This window comes from Schistocerca serialis, chromosome 8, assembly GCF_023864345.2.
Source record: "Schistocerca serialis cubense isolate TAMUIC-IGC-003099 chromosome 8, iqSchSeri2.2, whole genome shotgun sequence".
In the NCBI taxonomy this organism is placed as follows: Eukaryota; Metazoa; Arthropoda; class Insecta; order Orthoptera; family Acrididae; genus Schistocerca; species Schistocerca serialis.
The window spans coordinates 144745019-144761926 of record NC_064645.1 but is presented as its reverse complement, the minus strand read 5'-3'; positions in this window follow the sequence as shown (position 1 = coordinate 144761926).

Sequence of the window (16908 nt, the reverse complement as noted above, 5' to 3'; positions counted from 1 at the left end):
GCAATTAACGAAGATATCATCCATTTTCGATTCCAATCACAGGCGAAAAGTAACATACGTGAAATCAGACAGCCTGCACAGCAACAAACACGTTTCGAAATTCTTGACGAATAAACGGCACCACAAACACATGAGGAACCACAAATTTATGTTTCAAGACAGTTTGGATAGTGCAATGAAGCGGCAAGGTTAGCCAGACAAGATACCGAACCAATACGTGACAATGGAAAGCCAGGTCGCGAAGAGTACAGTGCAATGCATTCAGCTACACGCTCACAACCGATGGAAGAAAACTATTGCGTACCACTCCAACGATATCATGCAAGGGTAGGCGAAAGTTACAGTGGACAATATCCAATGGATCTACCACAACCGGAAAGAATGACGAGAGAAATGATCAGAAACAAAAGTGGCGACGAATCGCGAATTTCATATGGAACTATGACGAAGTATGTCAACAATCATTTCCTCACAGTCTGAAAATTTCAACACTTTCGAGAAGGAAACTCACTACATCAACGAACTTTTATTGATCAATTCCGAGTATGATTACCAGAACACTAGACGCTAGCACACAAATTAGACTTTATATGTGCACACATGTCAGGAACAGTCGCGGAAACCATGTACAGGGCTATTACAAATGGTTGAAGCGACTTCATAAATTCACTGTAGCTCCATTCATTGACATATGGTCACGACACACTACAGATACGTAGAAAAACTCATAAAGTTTTGATCGGCTGAAGCCGCACTTCAGGTTTCTGCCGCCAGAGCGCTCGAGAGCGCAGTGAGACAAAATGGCGACAGGAGCCGAGAAAGCGTATGTCGTGCTTGAAATGCACTCACATCAGTCAGTCATAACAGTGCAACGACACTTCAGGACGAAGTTCAACAAAAATCCACCAACTGATAACTCCACTCGGCGATGGTATGCACAGTTTAAAGCTTCTGGATGCCTCTGTAAGGGGAAATCAACGGGTGGGCCTGCAGTGAGCGAAGAAACGGTTGGACGCGTGCGGGCAAGTTTCACGCGTAGCCCGCGGAAGTCGACGAATAAAGCAAGCAGGGAGCTAAACGTACCACAGCCGACGGTTTGGAAAATCTTACGGAAAAGGCTAAAGCAGAAGCCTTACCGTTTACAATTGCTACAAGCCCTGACACCCAATGACAAAGTCAAACGCTTTGAATTTTCGGCGCGGTTGCAACAGCTCATGGAAGAGGATGCGTTCAGTGCGAAACTTGTTTTCAGTGATGAAGCAACATTTTTTCTTAATGGTGAAGTGAACAGACACAATGTGCGAATCTGGGCGGTAGAGAATCCTCACGCATTCGTGCAGCAAATTCGCAATTCATCAAAAGTTAACGTGTTTTGTGCAATCTCACGGTTTAAAGTTTACGGCCCCTTTTTCTTCTGCAAAAAAAACGTTACAGGACACGTGTATCTGGACATGCTGGAAAATTCTCTCATGCCACAACTGGAGACCGACAGCGCCGACTTCATCTTTCTACAGGATGGTGCTCCACCGCACTTCCATCATGATGTTCGGCATTTCTTAAACAGGAGATTGGGAAACCGATGGATCGGTCGTGGTGGAGATCATGATCAGCAATTCATGTCATGGCCTCCACGCTCTCCCGACTTAACCCCATGCGATTTCCTTCTGTGGGGTTATGTGAAAGATTCAGTGTTTAAACCTCCTCTACCAAGAAACGTGACAGAACTGCGAGCTCGCATCAACGATGCTTTCGAGCTCATTGATGGGGACATGCTGCGCCGAGTGTGGGAGGAACTTGATTATCGGCTTGGTGTCTGCCGAATCACTAAAGGGGTACATATCGAACATTTGTGAATGCCTAAAAAAACTTTTTGAGTTTTTGTATGTGTGTGCAAAGCATTGTGAAAATATCTCAAATAATAAAGTTATTGTAGAGCTGTGAAATCGCTTCAATCATTTGTAATAACCCTGTACAATGTTGCAGCGACATGCCGATCGTACTAAGATTTCAGAGAGAAGTTTCTCTCACGATATTGGTCCAGCGAATCACAGAACAGAGTGAAGTAAGAATTATTACAGAACCCATATTTTGAATATTCAGGAGAGAAGAGTCCCGTGAAATTTTTCGAAGTAATGGCAAAGAAAAATCAATGCTTAGATGTACCATACAGTAACGGAGAGTTGATTAAATTATGCGCGATGAAGGTACCATTGAAATACCAGCAATCATTAGTAGGTCGCGGAGGCAATGACGTCGAAGCATTTAAAGGAATTCTAAGGGAACTAGAGTTTATATTTTCGGAAGATGACGCAAGAAAAAGACGAAGCGCACGTGAAAACGAAAGCAAAAAGCAGTGTAATCCACAAGACACAGTACGAAGAAACAATAATTACAAACCATTTGATAACTTCGCACCAAGAAACGACAACAGATTTCAACAAAGAAACGGTTATGGATTTAGAAGAGAATATGGCAATAACTGTTACAGAGGGAATAATGACAACCGGAACGGTTATTGGAGAACCAATAGACCGACAAATTATCAACAAAGAAACCAATATCCACAAGCTGAACAAGAAAAGAGAATACAGATAGAAGGGGTGGAGGTAAGACCACCAAACCCAAAAAACGTTCGAATTGACAGCTAAGCGCCCATGCCAAAGAGAATGACGCACCGACCCATGATAATTACAACACCTTGAACAGAGAAGTAAATACCTTATCACGTGAAGAGAAGAAAGAAGAAACAAAACCGCAGGGACCAGATGAAAACGAAGACAGGAAAATAACAATATCGTGTTAGGTCGAAATTAATTGGGAGAATTCTGACGAGGAAGATGAATTACCAGAGGCATGCACAACGAATGTAGGAGGAAAGGATGAAGTAATGAGTATTGCAGAGCTATTTGAGATGGAAACCAGGGAAAGCGAATTCAATGTGGATAATGCGCAGTCGGCGGAAGTTGAAAATAAGTTACTTGTGGGCACACAACCCAACGTATATAATGAAGGAAATTATGAAGCGATAATTAGGGCATTTAGATGCGATTATGTGGAAGTAGCGACGAAGAAGGAGAAGATAGACGAAGATGAGGAAAAAGTAGAGGACGTTGTAGAAAGCGTAAAGGAAGGAAGAAATAGAGAAGAGGAAGTAAAAGAGAGAGAAGTAGCAGTCGCAGCTTATCCTACAGAAAGTTCGAATTCACAGGGGAAAGTCCTGAAAAGACTCATGTAGGTTCAGTGGAGGATTCGATGATGCAAGAAGAAGAAGAACAGAACCAACCCTTTCAAATTCAACCAATTGTGAAGGCCATGGTAAAACATATCCCAGTCAGTATTGTAATTGATAGCGGAAGTGAACTGACCACGATCTCAGAAAATTTATTCATGCAGTGTAATGCCAATGAGGAATTGCCAGTTCGGGGAAAGGTAGCGTAACATTCGGGAACGTCACACTTCTCTTTCAGCAAAAGCTAAAATTAGAAGAAATACCAGTTATAAACAAACAATTAAGAATGATGCGAGATAAAGAGGATGAAGAATTAGAATGGTATGCACAAAAGAGGAAATCGCTTCAACTAATGTTCTTGTTGTTGTTGTCTTCAGTCCTGAGACTGGTTTGATGCAGCTCTCCATGCTACACTATCCTGTGCAAGCTTCTTCATCTCCCAGTACTTACTGCAACCTACATCCTTCTGAATCTGCTTAGTGAATTCATCTCTTGGTCTCCCTCTACGATTTTTACCCTCCACGCTGCCCTCCAATGCTAAATGTGTGATTCCTTGTTTCCTCAGAACATGTCCTACCAACCGGTCCCTTCTTCTTGTCAAGTTGTGCCACAAACTCCTCTTCTCCCCAATTCTATTCAATACCTCCTCATTAGTTATGTGATCTACCCATCTAATCTTCAGCATTCTTCTGTAGCACCACATTTCGAAAGCTTCTATTCTCTTCTTGTCTAAACTATTTATCGTCCATGTTTCACTTCCATACATGGCTACACTCCATACAAATACTTTCAGAAACGACTTCCTGACACTTAAATCTATACTCGATGTTAACAAATTCCTCTTCTTCAGAAAAGCTTTCCTTGCCATTGCCAGTCTACATTTTATATCCTCTCTTCTTCGACCATCATCAGTTATTTTGCTCCCCAAATAGCAGAACTCCTTTACTACTTTAAGTGTCTCATTTCCTAATCTAATTCCCTCAGCATCACCCGACTAAATTAGACTACATTCCATTATCCTCGTTTTGCTTTTGTTGATGTTCATCTTATATCCTCCTTTCAAGACACTGTCCATTTCGTTCAACTGCTCTTCCAAGTCATTTCCTGTCTCTGACAGAATTACAATGTCATCGGAGAACTTCAACATTTTTATTTCTTCATGTACTTTAATACCTACTCCGAATTTTTTTTTTCCTTCACTGCTTGCTCAATATACAGATTGAATAACATCGGCGAGAGGCTACAACCCTGTCTCACTCCCTTCCTAACCACTGCTTCCCTTTCATGCCCCTCGACTCTTATAACTGCCATCTGGTTTCTGTAGAAATTGTAAATAGCCTTTCGCTCCCTGTATTTTACCCCTGCCACCTTTAGAATTTGAAAGAGAGTATTCCAGTCAACATTGTCAAAACCTTTCTCTAAGTCTACAAATGCTAGAAATGTAGGTTTGCCATTCCTTAATCTATTTTCTAAGATAAGTCGTAGGGTCAGTATTGCCTCACGTGTTCCAACATTTCTGCGGAATCCAAACTGATCTTTGCCGAGGTCGGCTTCTACCAGTTTTTCCATTCGTCTGTAAAGAATTCGCGTTAGTATTTTGCAGCTGTGACATATTAAACTGATAGTTCAGTAATTTTGACATCTGTCAACACCTGCTTTCTTTGGAATTGGAATTATTATATTGTTCTTGAGGTCTGAGGGTATTTCGCCTATCTCATACATCTTGCTCACCAGATGGTAGAGGTTTGTCAGGACTGGCTCTCCCAAGGCCGTCAGTAGTTCCAATGGAATGTTGTCTACTCCGGGGGCCTTGTTTCGACTCATGTCTTTCAGCGCTCTGTCAAACTTTTCACGCATTATCATATCTCCCATTTCATCTTCATCTACATCCTCTTCCATTTCCATAATATTGTCCTCAAGTATATCGCCCTTGTATAGACCCTCTATATACTCCTTCCACCTTTCTGCTTTCCCTTATATGCTTAGAATTGGGTTTCCATCTGAGCTCTTGATATTCATACAAGTGGCTCTCTTTTCTCCAAAGGTCTCTCTAATTTTCCTGTAGGAAGTATCTATCTTACCCCTAGTGAGATAAGCCTCTACATCTTTACATTTGTCCTCCAGCCATCCCTGCTTAGCCATTTTGTGCTTCCTGCCGATCTCATTTTTGAGACGTTTGTATTCCTTTTTGCCTACTTCATTTACTGCGTTTTTATATTTTCTCCTTTCATCAATTAAATTCAATATTTCTTCTGTTACCCAAGGATTTCTACTAGCCCTCGTCTTTTTACCTACTTGATCCTCTGCTGCCTTCACTACTTCATCCCTCAGAGCTACCCATTCTTCTTTTACTGTATTTCTTTACCCGATTCCTGTCAATTGTTCCCTTATGCTCTCCCTGAAACTCTGTACAACCTCTGGTTTAGTCAGTTTATCCAGGTCCCATCTCCTTAAATTCCCACCTTTTTGCAGTTTCTTCAGTTTTAATCTGCAGTTCATAACCAATAAATTGTGGTCAGAGTCGACATCTGCCCCTGGAAATGTCTTACAATTTAAAACCTGGTTCCTAAATCTCTGTCTTACCATTATATAAACTATCTGAAACCTTCTAGTATCTCCAGGATTCTTCCATGTATACAACCTTCTTTTATGATTCTTGAACCAAGTGGTAGCTATGATTAAGTTATGCTCTGTGCAAAATTCTACCAGACGGCTTCCTCTTTCATTTCTCTCCCCCAATCCATATGCACCCACTATGTTTTCTTCTCTCCGTTTTCCCACTCTCGAATTCCAGTCACCCATGACTATTAAATTTTCGTCTCCCTTCACTACCTGAATAATTTCTTTTATCTCATCATACATTTCATCAATTTCTTCATCATCTGCAGAGCTAGTTGGCATATAAACTTGTACTACTGTACTAGGCATGGGCTTTGTGTCTATCTTGGCCACAATAATGCGTTCACTATGCTGTTTGTAGTAGCTTATCCGCACTCCTATTTTTTTCTTCATTATTAAACCTACTCCTGCATCACCCCTATTTTATTTTGTATTTATAAGCATTTATTCACCTGGCCAAAAGTCTTGTTCCTCCTGCCACCGAACTTCACTAATTCCCACTAAATCTACCTTCAACCTATCCACTTCCCTTTTTAAATTTTCTAACCTACCTGCCCAATTAAGAGATCTGACATTCCACGCTCCGGTCCGTAGAACGCCAGTTTTCTTTCTCCAGATAAAGATGTCCTCTTGAGTAGTTCCCGCTCAGAGCGTCGTTGCGCGAAAGTGGCAGGGAGACACGACTTAGAACAAACAGACACCATGCCGAATGTTAGATAGCTTTCTAAAGACATGGCGATCGACAAAATCGGATGAAGTGGTTATATTTTGGAAATTCGTTGCTGGGTTTTACTTGTATAATTTACCATCGGATACTAAACTCTAAGCTAATAAAGATACTGAAAATATGATTACACCATCAGAATCGTTGTGGAAATAATAATATTAATAATGTACATGTTTCTTTTTGAGGTATCATGATTCATCCGGCTACTATTAATTTCCATACAAACTGTGAAATGTGTGCCATTAAGGTTTCACAAAGTCCGCCATCTTTGCGCTTTCGGCATACAAGTCTCTTTCATTGACGCAAGGCACCGTCCTCGTCACAGCGGAATTCCCAGCCACGCGGCTGGACCATGCGCTGGGGCTAGCCCTGTCGTCAGGCTAACCTTGAGCACCACGTGTTTGCTGCCGGACCCCGGATGGCCGAGCGGCCGCCCCAACTCCGAACATATAATAGTTCCAGGGCGCCACAACTCGCCCGTTACCCCACAAGTATAGGAAAAGGCAACAGGGGAATAAGACTAATTAGTTCTGCAATAAATTTCACCTCGTAATAGGGAATACTCTGTTCAAGAATCACAAGAGGAGGAGGTATACTGGAAAAGGCCGGGAGATACGAGATGATTTCGGTTATATTATGTCATGTCACGCAGAATTCCGAATTCAGATACTGGATAGTAAGGCGTACCAATGAGCAGATATACTCAGATCATAATTTACTAGTAATGAAGACTAGGCTGAAGTTTAAGCTACTCAGGAAGAATCAATGAGCAAAGAAGTGAGATACGGAAGTACCAAGGAATGGAGAGGTACGCATGAAGTTCACAAATGCAGCAAATACTGCGATAAGGAATAGCTCAGTAGGCATTTCAGTCGAAAAGGAATGGGCACCTCTAAAAAGGGCAATCACAGAAGTTGGAAAGGAAAACGTGTTTACGAAGAAGGTAACTGCGAAGAAACCGTGGATAAGAGAAGAAATACTTCAGTTGATCAATGAAAGAAAGAAGTACAAAAATGTTCAGGGAAACTCAGGAATACAGAAATACAAATCGCTTAGGAATGAAATAAATAGGAAGTACAGGGAAGCAAAGGCGAAATTTCTGCATCTAAAACGTGATGAAATCGAAAAAGAAACGACTGTCGGAAGAACTGGATCAGTATATAGAAAAGTCAAAACAACATTCGGTGATATTAAAAGCAAGAGTGGTAACATTAACAGTGCAATGGGAATTCCGCTGTTTTATATAGACGAGAGAGTGGATAGGTGGAAAGAGTACGCTGAAAGTCTTTATGAAGGGGAAGTCTTGTTTGTTGATGTGATAGAAGAAGAAACAGTATTCAATACAGAAGAGACAGGGGACCAAGTATCAGAATTTAGAAGTGTGTTGGAAGAATTAAGATCGAATAATGCGAATGGAATAGATAACATTCCTAATCATTGGGAGAAGTGGCAACAAATCATTGGGAGAAGTGGCAACAAAACTACTATCAACGTTGTTGTGTAGAACGTATGAGTCTGGTGACATACTCTCTGATTTTCGGAAAAAATAACATCCACACAATTCCGAAGACTGCAAGAGCTGTCAAGTGCGAGATTATCGTACAAGTAGCTTAACAGTTCATGCATCCAAGTTCTGACAAGAATATATAGAAGAATGGAAAAGACTACAGAGTATGTGTTGATGACGATTAGTTTGGCTTTAGGAAAAGTAAGATAATAGGCAGTTCTGGCGCGGTTGATAAAGGAAGCAAGACTAAAGAAAAATGAAGACTCGTTTATTGGCTTCGTCAGCCTGGAAAAACGTTCGACAGTGTAAAATAGCGCCAGACGTTCGAAATCTTAAGAAAAATAGAGGTAATCTACGGGGAAAGACAGACAATGTACAGTGTATACAAGAGCCAAGAGGGAACAATAAGAGTGAAAGACGAAAAAGTGCTCGGGTTACAAAGGGTGTAAGAGAGGGATATAGACTTCCACCCCTGCTGTTCAGTCTATACGTCGAAGAAGCAATGACGGAAATAAAAAGAAGTTCAAGGTGTATGGCTGTGTGTGAAGGTTCACTGATGGCGTTACTACACTCCTGGAAATGGAAAAAAGAACACATTGACACCGGTGTGTCAGACCCACCATACTTGCTCCGCACACTGCGAGAGGGCTGTACAAGCAATGATCACACGCACGGCACAGCGGACACACCAGGAACCGCGGTGTTGGCCGTCGAATGGCGCTAGCTGCGCAGCATTTGTGCACCGCCGCCGTCAGTGTCAGCCAGTTTGCCGTGGCATACGGAGCTCCATCGCAGTCTGTAACACTGGTAGCATGCCGCGACAGCGTGGACGTGAACCGTATGTGCAGTTGACGGACTTTGAGCGAGGGCGTATAGTGGGCATGCGGGAGGCCGGGTGGACGTACCGCCGAATTGCTCAACACGTGGGGCGTGAGGTCTCCACAGTACATCGATGTTGTCGCCAGTGGTCGGCGGAAGGTGCACGTGCCCGTCGACCTGGGACCGGACCGAAGCGACGCACGGATGCACGCCAAGACCGTAGGATCCTACGCAGTGCCGTAGGGGACCGCACCGCCACTTCCCAGCAAATTAGGGACACTGTTGCTCCTGGGGTATCGGCGAGGACCATTCGCAACCGACTCCATGAAGCTGGGCTACGGTCCCGCACACCGTTAGGCCGTCTTCCGCTCACGCCCCAACATCGTGCAGCCCGCCTCCAGTGGTGTCGCGACAGGCGTGAATGGAGGGACGAATGGAGACGTGTCGTCTTCAGCGATGAGAGTCGCTTCTGCCTTGGTGCCAATGATGGTCGTATGCGTGTTTGGCGCCGTGCAGGTGAGCGCCACAATCAGGAGTGCATACGACCGAGGCACACAGGGCCAACACCCGGCATCATGGTGTGGGGAGCGATCTCCTACACTGGCCGTACACCACTGGTGATCGTCGGGGGGACACTGAATAGTGCACGGTACATCCAAACCGTCATCGAACCCATCGTTCTACCATTCCTAGACCGGCAAGGGAACTTGCTGTTCCAACAGGACAATGCACGTCCGCATGTATCCCGTGCCACCCAACGTGCTCTAGAAGGTGTAAGTCAACTACCCTGGCCAGCAAGATCTCCGGATCTGTCCCCCATTGAGCATGTTTGGGACTGGATGAAGCGTCGTCTCACGCGGTCTGCACGTCCAGCACGAACGCTGGTCCAGCTGAGGCGCCAGGTGGAAATGGCATGGCAAGCCGTTCCACAGGACTACATCCAGCATCTCTACGATCGTCTCCATGGGAGAATAGCAGCCTGCATTGCTGCGAAAGGTGGATATACACTGTACTAGTGCCGACATTGTGCATGCTCTGTTGCCTGTGTCTATGTGCCTGTGGTTCTGTCAGTGTGATCATGTGATGTATCTGACCCCAGGAATGTGTCAATAAAGTTTCCCCTTCCTGGGACAATGAATTCACGGTGTTCTTATTTCAATTTCCAGGAGTGTATCTCCGGTGAATGTGAAGAAGAATTACAAGATCTGTTGAATGGTTGAATGGAATGTTCAGCCCTTTGAGTAAGAACATGAACTGAAAGTAAATCGAAGACAGACGAAAGTAATGAGAAGTAACAGACATGAAAACAGGGAAAAACTTAGCGTCATAACTAGTGGCCACGAAGTAGATGAAATTAGGGAAGTCTGCTACACATTCAGCAAAATAATCGATTACGGTCTGGGCATGGAGGACATAAAAAGCAGACTAGTACTGGCAAAAAGGGCAGTCCTGGCCAAGAGTAGTCTACTAGTATGAAACATAAGTCTTAATACGAGGAAGAAATTACTGAGAACGTATATTTGGAGTACAGAATTGTATGGCAGTGAAACGAGGACTGTGGGAAAAACTAAAAAGAAGAGAATGGACGCCTTTGAGATTTGGTGCTACAGAAGAACGTTGAAAATTACGTGGACGATAAGGTAAGGAATGAGGGTATTGTGGAAAACGCTGAGACGAAGATGGGACAGGGTGGTAGGACACCTGTTAAGAGATCACGGACTAACTTCCATGGTATTAGAGGGATCTGAAGAGGATAAGAACGGTAGAGGAAAACAAAACTAGACAGATGACTAAAAAAAAAGTAGCTGGCCACCAATCTTCCCCCTGTACTGCATACACAATATTTTAGAAGAAAATGGATTTGTTCCTCTTCGACTTCCACCACACCATCTAGGTCTGTATCCCAGAGAAGTGATGTCAAACACTGCAAAAAATAAAATACGTAGTCGGAATAAGGCAAACGTCTCGCTGTCGGAGATTAAAAAAAATTACGGCTGATGTTTTTGCTGCTGTAACGTCAGAAGACTGGAGAGGGGTGGCATGCCACGTACAAGAAGTGAGTTATGAGTAGTGGAGGTGAGATGCTGTGGTGGATGAAGATAAAGAGAATATATTTATATCAACTGAAATGGAGTCATGTGAAGAATCATTATAGTCAGTAGCCGATGTCAGCTGAAATGGATTCATGTGAAGAATTATTATAGTCAGTGGTCGAATCGGCAGACGACGAATCGAGGAGCTTAGGAAGACAACGAGATGAGCGAGGAAAGTAGTTCCACCGATACTACAACGAAACTCCATAAGGTGAGATAAAGAGACTTTTCCTCCAGTTTCCGTTCTAAACATCTATCTAGTTGGGTGGCGCATACAGCAGTGTCACACTTTGTGCTGCCCTTAGAGGTGTTGCCTGTGCAAATTTTGCATTTCTGCCTAGCCTCAGACTACTGAAAGTAAACTTTATGAATATAAATAAAACAAGCAGTCAGTGATAAGCAGTGTCAAATCGTCTCAGGATCCTGTCGCGAGGAGGGAGTGCATACGTGTACGAGTGTTTACAGTCACCCGCAAGGTTGGTGGGCCGGCCGGAGTGGCCGAGCTGTTCTAGGCGCTACAGTCTGGAATCGCGCGACCGCTACGGTCGCAGGTTCGAATCCTGCCTCGGGTATGGATGTGTGTGATGTCCTTAGGTTAGTTAGGTTTAAGTAGTTCTAAGTTCTAGGGGACTGATGATCTCAGAAGTTAAGTCCCATAGTGCTCAGAGCCATTTGAACCATTTTTAAGGTTGGTGGCTGCCATCTCTTGGTGACGGAAATTCACTTGGGCGTAAGTGCTCGCCGACTGTTTGCTAATGAATAACGGCCACTAACGAGTATTCTACTTGCCTTTTAAATTGTTGATTATTTGGATAAAGTGGTTTTGTGTGGAGTGAAGAAAATAAAGTATTGTGCTGAGCATCTTGTTTAGTTGTTTTATGGGAACCAGATTTTAGTTTTCTTTGACGATGCCAGAGACACAAATGCTGAACCTATTTTCTGAACTGAGACAGCAAAGTGAAAAACAAACAACCGTTTTATCGTATTACCCTTCGTATCAGGCTAGTTTGTAAATTATTGAATACTTTCTCTCACTGACACACGTTCCTGTCAACAGTCATCTGATAGCGACAAAATATTCGGAATCTCACAAGTGGAGGACGCCATCTTGAAACCATATGCAGGGTAGTGGGCTTATAAAAAAGTTAATATGATGATTATGTGGTATCACAGATCGATACATACTACAGTCGTTCCACTACTGGTACCTGCAACACAAGTTTCATTAAGACGCCGACAGCTCTCGTGCGGAGTCTGGCAGGCAAAATGGAGCAAGCCTGTTGAGTCACGCCTGCAGTGGCTCCGTACTAGAGCCCTGCATGTCCGAGTAAGCGAGCTCAAAATACACTACTGGCCATTAAAATTGCTACACCAAGAAAAAATGCAGATGATAAACGGGTATTCATTGGACAAATATATTAAACAAGAACTGACATGTGATTACATTTTTACGCAGTTTGGGTGCATAGATCCTCAGAAATCAGTACCCTGAACAACCACCTCTGGCCGTAATAACGGCCTTGATACGCCTGGGCGTTGAGTCAAACAGCACCTGGATGGCGTGTACAGGTACAGCTGTTAATGCAGCTTCAACACGATACCTCAGTTCATCAGGAGTAGTGACTGGCGTATTGTGACGAGCCAGTTGCTCGGCCACCATTGACCAGACGTTTACAATTGGTGAGAGATCTGGAGAATGTGCTGGCCAGGGCAGCAGTCGAACATTTTCTGTATCCAGAAAGGCCCGTACAGGACCTGTAACATGCGGTCGTGCATTATCTTGCTGAAATGTAGGGTTTCGCAGGGATCGAATGAAGGGTAGAGCCACGGGTCGTAACACAGCTGAAATGTAACGTCCACTGTTCAAAGTGCCGTCAATGCGATGCGAACAAGAGGTGACCGAGACGTGTAACCAATGGCACCCCATACCACCACGCCAGAGGATACGCCAGAATGGCGATGACGAATACACGCTTCCAATGTGCGTTCACCGCGATGCGCCAAACACGGAGCGACCATCATTATGCTGTAAACAGAACCTCGATTCATCCGAAAAAATGACGTTTTGCCATTCGTCCACGCAGGTTCGTCGTTGAGTGTACCATCGCAGGCGCTCCTGTCTGTGATGCAGCGTCAAGGGTAACCGCAGCCATGGTCTCCGAGCTGATAGTCCATGCTGCTGGAAACGTCGTCGAACTTTTGGTGCAGATGGTTGTTGTCTTGGAAACATCCCCGTCTGTTGACTCAGGGATCGAGACGTGGCTGCACGATCCGTTACAGCCATGCGGATAAGATGCCTGCCATCTTGACTGCTAGTGATACGAGGCCGTTGGGATCCAGCACGGCGTTCCGTATTACCCTCCTGAACCCACCGATTCCATGTTCTGCTAACAGTCATTGGATCTCGACCAACGCTAGCAGCAATGTCACCATACGATAAACCGCAATCGCGATAGGCTAAATCTGACCTTTATCAAAGTCGGAAACGTAATTGTACGCATTTCTCCTTCTTACAGGAGGCATCACAACAACGTTTCACCAGGCAACGACGGCCAACTGCTGTTTGTGTATGAGAAATCGGTTGGAAACTTTCCTCATGTCAGCCGACCAGAGTGGCCGAGAGGTTCTAGGCGCTACAGTCTGGAACCGCGCGACCGCTACGGTCGCAGGTTCGAATCCTGCCCCGGGCATGGATGTGTGTGATGTCCTTAGGTTAGTTACGTTTAAGTAGTTCTAAGTTCTAGGGGACTGATGACCTCAGAAGTTAAGTCCCATAGTGCTCAGAACCATTTGAACCATTTTTCCTCATGTGAGCACGTTGTAGGTGTCGCCACCGGCGCCAACCTTGTGTGAATGCTCTGAAAAGCTACTCATTTGTATATCACACATATTCTTCCTGTCGGTCAAATTTCGCGTGTAAGAGATGGGGCGAGCACACCCTAACTAGATAGGCTTCCCGCACTAGATCTCGTGATCGAGCATAGAAGCCGTGACCGAATTCGTAGCACGTAACTTAAAACATGTTACACGTGTCATTATCCTTGTGAGACTGCAGCCAGTACGGGTTTCCCATTTGTGGCATGTCTGTCTCTGTAATCATGTAGCGCGAGGAAGCCAATACAGCAAAACGTAAGATTGAAACCAATGTTTACACATTGAAGAAATGGAAAGGTCTAAAAAGCCAAGTATGGAGTACATTTATGTTGGTTGTAGACGAAAACAGTGCGTCTACTGTGTACGTATCGTGCATACACTGCTCCACGTTACTGTGTTTCCAGTCGAGAACCACTAATTTAAAGAAACACAGTTGCAAGAAACCTCACAAAGATACAGCTCATTCAGGGGTACCGGCAGTAATAAAAAATAGTATTACAGAAAAGTGTGTTGCAATGTGTGCTAAAGGTATGAGACCTTTTAATGCGGTTTCCGATGAAGGTTTCAGAGAACTATGCCAAGAATTAATACATCTTGGTGCACATTATGGAGAAGTTAACGTGGCAGATGTCATGCCACAGCCCTCTACTATAATCAGACATGTCAAAGAAGAAGCTGACGCAATACGAAGCACCATAATGCTTTCTGTTATTGCGGAAGTTATTAATAAAACATGTGCTGCGACAGTTGATATGTGGACTGCTTCGCATAATCAGGTGCACTATTTGACGCTTACAACACATTACATTACCACAGACTGGTCTCCTGTGAACAATGTTTTATTTACAACAAAATTCCCGGGCGTTAAGAAGACGGGAGCAAATATTATGAAAGAAATAGAAGAGAGGATACCTGATTGGGGCATTTCGCCGGACATGTTGCACAGTTTTGTTTTTGTCTCCGACTAGGGTGCCAATGTAATAAAGGCTCACTGTATAAACATAGCACTTAGCCATACTTTCGATGAAGGTACCTTCTTGTTAAATCATGACCCCAACATCGCATCAACAATAAATACTGCAAAATATTTTGTAATGTACATAATAAAAGTGGCCTCTGCTCGTCTTTGAAATCATCGTTTAAACCAGAGGTCTGCGCACACTGGAACAGCTTGTACACTATGCTGGAATACTTACACACTCATTATAACGAAGTTGCTGCTTTGCTGACGAAAAAGGGCTCCTCATACAGATTGCAAGGATATGATAATGAGCTTGCAGGAAAAATTGCGCATTTTCTGAGACCATTTAAAGAGGCCATAGATGATTGACAAGGCGAAAAAGAACCGACAATCCAGTTAGTTCTTCTTTGGTTTCACAAACTGCAACAATTTTGCAGTGTCAATCACACTGACTGTCGGGTGAGTAATTACTGCAGTTAAAAGCGCTGTTTCATTATGATACGCGATAGATTTATAATTAACTAGCGTAATTGATGAGTACTAACAGATATGTATTTTTTAACAGGAGGTACAAAGCCTTGACTTTCGTTTGTGAGAAGATTGTGATCACTTCCAGACATAAAATTGCTACGTTTCTTTAGCCGTCTTTCCGCGATCTTATAATGCTTGAAATAAATGAAAAGCAGGAAATTCTTAGCAATGTGCAACAAATGTGTGCTACTTCCGCAGGTACAAGATACCATCATTAACATAATCGTTTTTCATAGTTAGTGGATAGTGCGTTATAGAGAAACGGGATTGTTATAATTCGTATAATATTTCATTAACGTAAAACACCTCGTTTTTACGGGAACGTTTCGATGATTTCCACATCAGTTCTGTATTACTTATCTCTTTTGTTTATCATTATAGATCCTTCAAGTACTGTGTCATCACCACCCAGAAAGAGAGATCGTTTCAAGGAATGGAGGAACAACAGATCATCCGCAGCAGATGAAGTAGATCTCTACATTTTAATGCACCCCGGAGATGATGATGACATCTTAAACTCGTGGAGCAGACATGAAACAGATCTGCCAGGTTTGGCTGCAGTTGCAAGACGTATTTTATGTATCTCAGCAACAAGCGCACCTAGTGAAAGATGCTTTAGTAAAGCCGGCATGTTACTATCAAATCGTCGCAGCCAATTAAATCCGGAGCGCGTTAGTGATTTACTGCTGATCAACAATAACTATAATTTTGTTTCTGTTGCAGACAAGTGAAAAGTATGACAAGTTACGTCTGTAAATGTTTAATGTTCTTTGTATGCTTTCTTTATGAAGATGGTTGCCTTCTAGATTACAGGGACAGCACTTATTTAATGTTTCCTATTAATGAAAGAAAAAAATATATGTTTGGAAATGAGACTCGTCTTCTATCCGCAATTGTATTGAAATAGCAATAGTAATAGCAATAGCATTAGCAATAGTAAGTGAGACGGAAGAAGACGGAAAGACACAACTCGACAACTTAAGTAAGGTAGTCAGAAAGGTGGGACTGAAGATCGCCTATAACAAGACAAAGACATTAAATACCACTACAGACTGGGAAACACCGGAAGGGACTGTGCAAATGGTAGACAAATTTAAATACCTGGGAGAATTTATAACAGGAAGGAACAGGAGGAAGGAGGGAATAACAGAGAGGATAAAGAAGATGAGGTCTGCATGTGGAGAGACCTATACAATAAAAAGAATATATCCACAGAGGCAAAGATAAGTCATTACAAGGCAACGGTGAGGAATGCAGTATTATATGCTGCTGAGACGATGACACTAAGAAGAAATGGGGCAGAACAACTAGAGAAAGAAGAGAGAAAATACTGAGAAAAATACTAGATCCCAAAAGAGGTGGATGCTAAGACCTAGTGAAGAATTATGCCTGAACATGAGAACAATATCCGGGGAAATCAGACTCAAAAGGACAAGGTTTGCTGGACATGTAGTTAGGATGAGTATGGACAGAATGACGAAGAGAGTGTGGGAAACAACAAGGAGGACAAGGGCAAAGACAGGAAACAAGTGGGTTGGTGAACTTCGG